A 10,678-nucleotide genomic window follows, 5' to 3' on the forward strand; every position below is an offset into this window, starting at 1 on the left:
GTTGCCTCACTCCAGCACCTGTTCGGGTACAGAGGGGGAATTCAGCAATGCTAGTAACACCTAAACAGCACATTTTTCAGACTGGGGGAGGAAACTGGAGCACCTGAAGGAAACCCATGCAGGCATGGAGAAAACGTGCAAACTCCACACAGACAGTGACTCAAGCCAGGAATCGAACTCAGGTTCCTGGAGCTGTGGGGCAGCAGTACTGACCACTGTGCCATGATCTGGACTGGGCCATTAACAATTAAAAGAAATTTGAATATCTCGTTGCAACCATTAGAACTATGTAGAAAGATTTCACGTTTTTAAACAAAAACAAATTTATTGCATAGAAAAAACAAAATAAAACAAGTACTATTAACTTAATCCATGCTGTTTTGCTCCATGACTCTACATGGTTTACTTGATAATGTGGGGTTATTTACTTCTGTCAAGACTATGCAAAAGTATGTCACAGTCTTCAGGTAATTACTAACACTGGTTAGCTCCACATAATCTCAGATGCCAGATTTCATCTACCATCTCTTGACTGTGAATGCCTCAATTCCTTGTTTTGAATGTTGTCCCAAAACTTAAGCTAATCTGGATGCTTTCTTTTCCCACAATATATTGAGAACCATTGTAGATTTTTCCACAAGTCTCAAACTAGCAATCTTCCAGCTTCTGTTCTTTCAAAACTTTGAACAAATCATTAAGTTAGCTTTTCGTGCAGGCCTATGACTTCCTTGGGCTACCTTCTGTCGGTGAACTGCAAACTATGTACACCAGATCTGATCTGCAACTAACTCTCTCAGCAACACCAAGAAAAACTGCAACCAAATAACCTCTATGACAACATAACATTCCAACAAAAAACAACTTTAGGTTAAGAATCCTTCTTTTATGCTTTTTAACTAAATTAACTCAAAACAAAAACATCACTGACTGCTCTTACTGGAACGTTTGCAGACATCATATCCTCAGTTCTTTACCTAAATTAACGCTCCTGTTGTTCTATGATTTTACTTTTCTGTTTGTCAACCCCTCAAGCCAACATGACACCAACCTATTAAAAATAATGGACTCCAAGCTTGTTTTAAGAACATAAGAAATAGGAGGAGTAGGCCATCCAGCCCTTCAAGCCCACCCTGCCATTCAATAAGATCATGGCTGATCTGAAGTGGATCAGTTCCACTTTCCTGCTTTCTCCTCATAACCCTTAATTCCCTTGTCTATCAGAAACCTATCTACCCGTGACTTAAATATATTTAGCGAGGTAGCCTCCACCACTTTAACGGGCAGAGAATTCCAGAGATTTACCACCCTTTGAGTGAAGAAGTTCCTCCTCAACTCTAATCTAAACTGCACCCCCCCCCCCCCTTATCTTGAGGCTGTGCCCTCTAGTCCTGCTATCCTTTCTAAGCAGGAAGAATCTCTCTACCTCTACCCGATCTATCCCCTTCATTATCATGTATGTCTCCATAAGATCCCCCCTCAGCCTTCTAAACTTCGAGTACAGACCCAGTCTATTCAGTCTCTCTTCATAGGCTAACCCCCTCATCTTCAGTATCAGCCTAGTGAACCTTCTCTGCACTCCCTCCAAGGCCAATATATCCTTCCGCAAGTGCGGCGACCAAAACTGCACACAATGCTCCAGCTGCGGCCTCACCAGTACCCAGTCGCAGCAAGGCCGCCCTGCTTTTGTATTCTATCCCCCTCGCTATAAAGGCCAACATTCCATTTGTTTCCTTGATTCACCTGCTGCACCAGCAGACTGGGTTTTTGAAATTCATGCACAAGGACCCCCAGGTCCCTCTGCACCGTAGCAAGCTGCAGCTTTTCACCTTTTAAATAATAATCCCTCCTACTATTATTTCTACCAAAGTGGATAACCTCACACTTGCTAACATTATACTCCATCTGCCAGGTCCTCGCCCACTCGCTCAGCCTATCCAGATCTCTCTGCAAACTTTTCACACCCTCCACACAATTTGCTTTTCCACTCATCTTTATGTCATCAGCAAATTTTGTTACCCTACACTCAGCCCCCTCCTCCAGATCATCTATGTATATGGTAAACAGTTGAGGCCCCAGCACCGATCCCTGCAGCACTCCACTAGTCACCAACAGCCAATCAGAATAGCACCTATTGATTCCAACTCTCTGCTTCCTATTAGACAACCAATCCTCTATCCACGCTAACACTTTACCCCCAACTCCATGCAACCTAACCTTTTGCAGCAACCTTTTGAGAGGCACCTTATCAAACACCTTTTGGAAATCTAAAACCAGCACATCCACCGGTTCCCCTCTGTCTACCGCACTAGTCACATCCTCATAGAAATCCAATAAATTTGTTAAACACGACTTCCCCCTAACGAATCCATGCTGCGTCTGCTTGATCAAACCATTCTTTTCTAGGTGCCTCGCTATTTCCTCTTTGATGACAGATTCTAGCATTTTTCCAACTACATTGCATTTATGCATACATTGCATTGCATTTTAATTGCATTTACTCCACTTCCAATTCCTAAAATTAAAAGCCATTTCTAAAACATGTGAACCATGAACCGGATCCTGGCAACAATGTATTCACAACTGAAACTTGGATACTGCTGGTGTGGCAGGCCGAGATTAAAGTTTAAGTGAGCTTCTCCTCCTTGAAGATGAATTACAGAGAAATGTGGCTTGTCCATCATGGACTGGGAGAAAAATGTGCAAAAAAAACTACCTGGGGAACAATCTCAAGTACTGGCATGACTATCTGAACAAAAAAAATCAGATGATTCAATCCCTTCCGCACTGTAGTAAGTCATGGAGATCTACAATCAGGCTGGGCAGTCACATTAGGACACACAACACGTATATAAGAAGCAACCATCTTCGATACTGAAGAGAAACCAGCAACAACAAATCAACTGCAGTGACTTGCTGCCCCAAATACACAATCAATGCATCTGTTTAAAATAGTTTGTCAATGTTTTTCTTTATTTTCCATGGGATGTGAGAATCACTGGCATGGTCAGCATTTTGTGGCCCAGCCATAACCATCCTTGAACTGAATGGTTAGTTAGACCATTTCAGAGGGCAGTTTAGCAATAGCATTATTTGTTGTGGGTCTGGAGTCACAGATAGGCCACTCCAGGTAAAGACAGCAGATTTTTTTCCCAATAGGACATTTAGTGAACCATATTCTCTTGAGCATTGTAACTTGGGCAAAACCAGCAGTAACCACACAGAAGCATAAATAAGTAGAACATGTTAATTTTATATTTACTAGCAAGATTCATTTGAAACATCAACATGGATGGTTGGAGATCCATTGTACAATCCTTATATCCTTGAGATTCAGAGCCCCACTGGGTACAATTCCATCATTATCCATCATCTCCTTGCACCTCGTCCAAGCAACCATCCCTCATCGAAAACCTCTGATAGAGTCAGTAGGCTAACTGATCACAACAGAGACTGATTGTGTCCTAACCACACACCCCCACCCACCCACTTCCTTCCTGGCAGAAGGCACTGAATAGTATCAGGAGTAGGAGACGTGGCAGATATTGGCTTCCTAACACAAAGGCAATTGTGCCACCTTCATGTCAGATCAGCTCACCATGCAGGCCAGAAGAAACCAAAACTGAAATTTTAATCAGCAACATTTCTGACAAAAACAGGGTCCTTGGCACAGTCAAGCACCTCGTGTGAAGTGGCAAAATCAGCCACGTAACTTATATTTTCATTGCATTTTTAATGTAATGAAATATCCCAAGTGCAATGCCTAACCCTAAAATCCAACATACTTCTTACTAGTAATATATTAAATATTTGCCCATTTCTAAAGTGCCAAAATCTTCCACAAGTCCAACTTCAGGTCCATATTTAGACTGCTTCAAGTGCTTGCCAGGACAAAGAGACACAGGCACACCAGGTTAATGAAAGCTAAACCACAATCACTTCCTTCTCCACAATCGTCTCATCACATATTTTTTAAAAATACTGCAGAACCAAGAATGTCTCCAAGGCTCACTTCAAGTATTACAGACCCAAAAAAACCAGAAGGTCAGAAGTTGATTTCCAGTTCTATATGTCAAGTTTGCTTGCCTTGCCCCAGTGCAGCACGTGAACTGGCTTCAGTTTTCCTAGACTGGGTGGAGGGGTTAATCTGGTAGGGTACCCATTTACAGCGCTTCAAAGTAAAGTTTGTTTATTAGTCACAAGTAAGGTTTACATTAACACTGCAATGAAGTTATGTGAAATTCCCCTAGACACCACAGTCCGGTGCCTATCTGGATCAATGTACCTAACCAGCACATCTTTCAGAATGTGGAAGGAAACCAGGGCACCCAGAGGAAACTCACACAGACATGGGGAGAATGTGCAAAATCCAGAGTCACCAAGTTCAAAAAAATTCACAAGGGCATTTGTCTGATGTCTAGTTGAAATGCCAGCAAATAGAAGTGCAACCCAGTACATAGCTTTCAGGACAGTCCCTGGTTTTATATTTGCAGGTGAACAAGCCCAACCGAGGATAGACATTAGTGTACCATCATTAGGCTTGACAACCTAGACCAAAACTAGATTTCAACGTTGCATAATACATTTATTAATATTGTGACAATATTCCTGAAAATGCAAATACACAGGTGATAAACAAATTATAGTGCAGAGCGAGATCACACAAGATTCAGGACAGGGAAAATTCCAACAGGGTAGGGTGGCACACTTATCCACACTGCTGCCTCTCAGCACCAGAGACCTGGTTCAATTCCGGATTTGGGTCACTTCCTGCGCTGAGTTTGCACGTTCTGTCCGTGTTTGCATGGGTTTGCTCTGGGTGCTCCCGTTTCTTCCCAAAGTCCAAAAGACTTGTTGCTTAGGTGCATTCGCCGTGCTAAATTCTCCCTCAGTGCATCCGAAAAGGAGCTGGTGTGTGGTGACTAGGGGATTTTCCCAGTAACTTAATTGCAGTGTTAATGTAAGCATACTTGCGACACTTTTCAGCCTGCTGAACACCCCAGTAGTCAAACCTATGAACTAGCTGGACTGCGCGGTTCTGAATTGCACGTGGGATCGCATCTATCTATCAAGGTACCATACCTGATTTAACAACTTTCTTCATAATCTCCCTGATATCTGACGGCAGTGTTTGACGTACACGAGTCATTTTGCATAAAGGTAAGCACCACTTGGTAGCACAGCTTCAACTGAAACCACCCAGAGATTTGGCATCACGCCTCAGCAGAAACAGGACAACTTGATAAACTCACATCTGCTTTCACATTAATTCAAAACATCAAATGTATAGATTTGGTCAGTGCAGTAAACAACATTTAAGTGGCGGAAGAACAGCTGCAAGGGTAGATCCTAAAATCAAAGAACTCGCCATACCGCCAATGCAGCTATGAGACCTGCATCTACCTCTCAATGAGAGGTATAACTCGCCTCCAAAAAGCAGGGCATATCCAATCCTGCCAAATACCACTTTGTCAGTCTACTTTCAATCAAAGTGATGGAATGCATCAACTGTGCCAACAAGATGCTCACCAATGCTCAGTTTGAGTTCTGTCAGACCTTATTATAGCCTTGGTGCAAAGATGGATAAACCGATCTGAATTCCAGTGGTGATGTGACAGTGATTACCATAGACAACAAGCAGCAGTGTATCCAGCTAGGCATCAAGGAACTTTAGCAAAATTGAAGTCAGTGGGAATCAGAGAAAACCTCACACAAAGGAACATAGTTGTAGTTGTTGAGGACCAATTACCCTAGCTCCAGGACACTGTTGCAGGAGTTCCTCACAGTAGTGTCTTAGACTCAACCACCTTCAGCTGCTTCATCAAAGACCTCTTCATGGAAACGTCAGAAGTAAGAATGTTCACTGACGATTGAATAATGCTGAGTATGATTCGGAACTCCTCAGGCTTGGGCAGATAACAAGTAGCATGCATACCATAGAAGTGCCGTGCAATAGCCATCACCAACAAGTGACAATCTAAATATTTCCACTTTATATTCAACAGCAAAGCAAGGATAGTAGAATTAGAAAACTTCATCACATTTACAAGCATTTGGAAATACATTAGCTACATGGCTATGACCCATAAGCTGCCAAGTTGCAATGGGCTGGACTGATAATTCTCCAGTCAGCACAAACAAGATGGGCCAAGTGGCTTCCTTCTGTGTCACTGGTTTCAATGATTTACCATTGTCAAATTCTCCATTAGCTCCATTGACCACCTAACTGGACGGTCCACAGCTGCCAGGGTCCTAAAGTCAAGAGTTGCTGCCATAAACCTCTTCCCTTCTTTAAGATGCTCACTGAAGACTAACTCTTCAAACGAGCTTGCAGTCATTTTCATTAATATCACCATATGTGCTCCATACTAACTTTTATTTTATAATGCTTCTCTGGAGGTCCCTTGGGATATTTTATCACCTTGAAGCTAATGCACAAAGGCTCGAGATAAGCAACATTCCCTGAAAGCTGTACACTTGTGTAGCAAACCTTGCAGGCTGAACCCAAGCTTGCCCCCTTTATGTTATTTTGTGCAAATGGCCACTAAAAACTTTAAAGGCCTCACACACAATGAATAGGACTCACACTACAAAGTAAATTAGACAGAATATTGCATTTAATCTCAAGTTGTTGCTGCGCCAGCCATATACATATTGTGACTACATGACTACACAGTGGCAAGCACAAGCTCACAGCGGCAGGGACCCAGGTTCAATTCTGGCCTTAGATCACTGTCTGTATGGAGTTCTCTGTGTCTGCGCGCGTTTCCTCTGGATGCTCCAGTTTCCTCCCACAGTCCAAAGATGTACGAGTTACGTTGTCTGGCCATGAAAAATTGACCCTAGTATCATGGGATTACCAGGTAGACATGTGGGGTGATGGGAACAGGATCTGGATTGCATTGTGGCTGGCGCAGAGTCGATGGGCTGAATGGCATCCTTTTGCACTGTATGGATTCCATGGTCTATGGTTCTTTTCTAAGAGTAGGTCACAGACTGTGTTTTATACAAAAAACAACTCACCACCTGACTCCCCAAAACCTTTCCACCAACAACAAAGCAATACTCAGGAGTTCACTTACTTCAATGTGTGCAGCTTCAGCAACACTCGAGGCTCAATAATGGCCCACTTGATCTGCACCTTATCCTTCACCTTAAACTTCACTCTCTCCAGACACTTTGGCAGCAGTATGTACCATCTATAACTTGCACTGCAGCAATTCACCTAGTCTTCGACTGCACCTTCTAAACCCCATGGGCCTTAAAACCTAGAAGACAAGAGCAGCAGGTTCACGGGAACAGCAAGACCACCAAGTCACAAACGGTCCTCATTTGGAACGATGTCACCATTCTGTCAACGTCATGGGACCAAACTCCTGGAACTTTTTTCCTAACAGCATTGTGGATGTACCTACACCACATGGATTAAAGCATTCAAGGGAGTTGCACACCAGTACCCCCTCAAGTGCAATCAGTGTTGGGCAATAAATGCTGGCCTAACCAGCAACACCTACATCCCATGAATAAATATTGTGTGACAGTCATTTCTGAACTCAATGCAGAAACTCACCCATCTTAAGTAAATGTCTCTGCTAAAATATCAGGTGACCTCAACTAATCATACTCAGCGCTCATCCGCTATCAGCACATTCAAGGATACAGCTTGCACTTCACTAAAATAATAAATCTACCAGCGCTAAATACAGGAATGAAGCCCCTTTAATAACTGTTTAAAAGCTAATATAAAGTCGACACAGATGATGGGAGAAGAAAAAAATCCATCCATGAAGAAAGATGCTACCTTCTTCCCATCTCCCTCCACATCCTTCAAATGCTTCCTCAAAACATTTTGAGCAGGGGAGTGTGAAGCCCAATGTAAGAAGTTTGAGTCTGAAATTTTATTTTCACTACCCTCTGAAGCTATTGCCACTCTTTAATTTGAAGCAATATTCCTGCAATTACCTTCTCCCAGCCAACCACTGTCTTGCAAATTTCTATTAAAAGTTCACAGCCTGATATCAAGCTATTACTGCCAGTAATGTACAAGTCACAGGTCCAGAGTCAGATGTAGAGACTCAAATATACAAGGGTGCCACGTCTCTACAAAATACCATAATTGTCAATAAAACCCTTGTCAACTGACCCTCAAAGCATCCACAACCTTGAAGGATGATATCATGCCTTCCTGCAGTACAGAGTGGCACACAGAAAGTTACAATGAAAAATCCAACCCAAAAATTCCCAACAGGAAAGTTCCAAATCTCTTAAGTATTATAGTTGAGAGAGTGGTTAGAGGGTTGTAAGAGCATTTGGATGCCTCAAATGCATTAAAATCTTGTGATGGCACACCATATCGCAGTTAGCTTTCCTAAAGTGCAGTTTTACTATTCTCTAAACAGAACACTGCAAAAACTTCAACCTTCAAACAAAGTAACTAAAGTGACTGGGAAAGCTTAGTTTCAAAGCATTTCCAAAACAAACATAATAGACAAATACTGTTTTGGTAAATATCTTACCCCTTGCTCCCATTATTCAGGGCCCAGAACTGGAGGGTTTAATGCTGATTACATTGTCCAACCAATAAGCATTGCACTCTCTCACAATTAACTGTACACTCATTGTTCTCAAGGGAGCTCCCAGAGCCTCTCAAATCAGAAAGATCAGCATTTTCCCCCATTTCCACACGCCTGAACAATTGGAGAACCATCCCAACCTTTTATCATCAAGCAAACCATTTGTCACCAAAGGATTCCAACATCAAAAGTTACACTTTTACAAAAATAATAGATTGCACAAAACCAACTTATTTTCCACATAACACTCAGTTCAGAAAATATTCACAATCCTGGTTGATTCAAACAATTTAGAATTACGTAATTACATTTGACATGGCAAAGTAAAATCACAAAACTAAACAAAGTTAAAGTTTGCAATAAACAACTTTTTTTAAAATGTTTTAAGAAAGTATCCGAACAAACTTACCACCAAAACTTTAAGTTAAAGGACTCAAATCAAACAAACTTCAGTCCTTTAAAAACTTTTTCAAATTTACTGCAACCTGAAATTAGAAGTTTACAACACCCGCCCCACCCCCATCATAAAAAGGAAAGTTGGACTGGTTAAGTGTCTGAAACTCTCTCTCACGTTGACCCTGTCAAACCTACCAAATACGTTAGGCATTTCTCTGCAGTGTAGGATTGGTGCCCCAATTTACTTTAAACACACAACAAGCAATAAATAACGAGTTCGAACCTTATTCTGATACCTGTTACTTGGCTGATTCCTTCCCTCCAATGATTATTTGGAGTTTTTTTGGGGGGGGGGCGGTAGTGGGGGGTTTGTTGGAGGGAACGCCGGGCGATATCTGTGTATTTTTTTGTTTTGTTTCCTTTATTTTCTTCTTTTTCCTTCAAAAGAAAATCCCTTCAGCTTCAGCGCCTCATGGAGGCCGGGATCGAAGCGCGCCGGTACGGCCTGCCCACCTACTGGATTCCGAGGCTTCTGGAATGAAGTTAGGCCCCAGGCTTCTTAACCGCCATTGTAATTCTCTTTTTTTTCAAGAAAAGTTTTTTTTCCAGGTGGGAGTTGGTTAAAAGTATAATTGAATTTCAGGGTCGGGGAGGCTGAAGGGGAAGGGGGGATTTTATTTCTTTTCTTGCCGGGTTTCCGTTGCTATGAGCGATGACCCGAATCTACCCCTCTTTCCACCGTAACAATGGTTAAAATGGAGGTCGACTTCCGGGTCTGCTTCAGCCTATGTTGATGCCGGGGCGGGCCTGGAAGCTGACTGACGGCTATACCACCCAATCAGCCGCGGGCATGTGCCCAGATTATCCACTGGCAATCGGTAGAGGGGGCGGGTCTTTCCAGTCAAGCGTCACTCAAACGTGATGGCTCGCGTGTGGGCGGTGGCTGATTGACATCCACATTAACCAATAGTAAGAGGGATGTGGGACAGATGAACCAATCATCAGGGGAGGTAGGCGGGATGTTATTGCAGAACTACAGCAGGCGGTCATTGGACGGTTTGGCTGACAACTTCGTTATCCAATGGAAGATCCCTAGAGGGGCGGGTCTATCTGCTGCCCAATGGCAGATCCCCAAAGGGGCGGATCTATTCCTTTTATCTGACGTCAAGCGTCAACCGAACGCATTTGTCAGCGTGAGGAGGTGAGATGATTGACGCCCTCTCTAACGAACCGTAGCTTCGCGATGCAAAGCATGGACCAATCACGGAGCGAGGGGGGCGGGACAATATGATGGAGGCAGAGTGAAAGGCAGAGGGCGGGCCTGCCTGACGGGCCTGCCTGACAGGTGTGGGGTTTCTTAAAGTGGTAAACAGGGTTCCATCCCACAATTCACTTTGGGCCTGCAAGAATGCTCAGTTGGGACCAAAAATAGGGTCATCGTCTCTAACCCACTGCAGGCCAAAATTAGGGTCCTGACCCATTCAGTGTTGTCACATGGTGCCTAATAAACTTCTCAACTTTAGTTCACTGCTTTCTTTTGGAAACACAAGTTCAAATCTTTCATTAGAAACATGGAGTCCATTGTGATGCCATCACCCTTGCCATTAACATCAAGAGTGGGCAGCACAATGGCAGTGTGGTTGGTACCACTGCCTCACAGCGACAGGCACCCCCAGTTCAATTCCAGTCTTGGGCGTCTGTCAGTGTGGAGT

At 43.2% G+C, this 10,678-nt stretch overlaps 1 protein-coding gene across 7 annotated transcripts in view; it reads right to left on the minus strand.

Moving 5' to 3' along the window:
- gatad2ab (GATA zinc finger domain containing 2Ab) overlaps positions 1–9,699 on the minus strand; it is a 126,964-nt gene extending 117,265 nt beyond the window's left edge. For 5 of the 7 annotated variants that reach the window (XM_080212602.1, XM_080212601.1, XM_080212599.1 and 2 more), the window contains exon 1: positions 9,263–9,699. The gene's annotated coding sequence lies outside the window, so the exon portion shown is untranslated. Of the gene's footprint in view, positions 1–9,249 lie in introns of all 7 variants that reach the window. The other 2 variants (XM_080212593.1, XM_080212596.1) reach the window with 1 other exon arrangement.
- Between the last annotated feature and the right edge of the window lie 979 nt (positions 9,700–10,678).

This window comes from Carcharhinus amblyrhynchos, chromosome 26 (assembly GCF_965287045.1).
Source record: "Carcharhinus amblyrhynchos chromosome 26, sCarAmb.v2.hapA, whole genome shotgun sequence".
NCBI classification, from domain to species: Eukaryota; Metazoa; Chordata; class Chondrichthyes; order Carcharhiniformes; family Carcharhinidae; genus Carcharhinus; species Carcharhinus amblyrhynchos.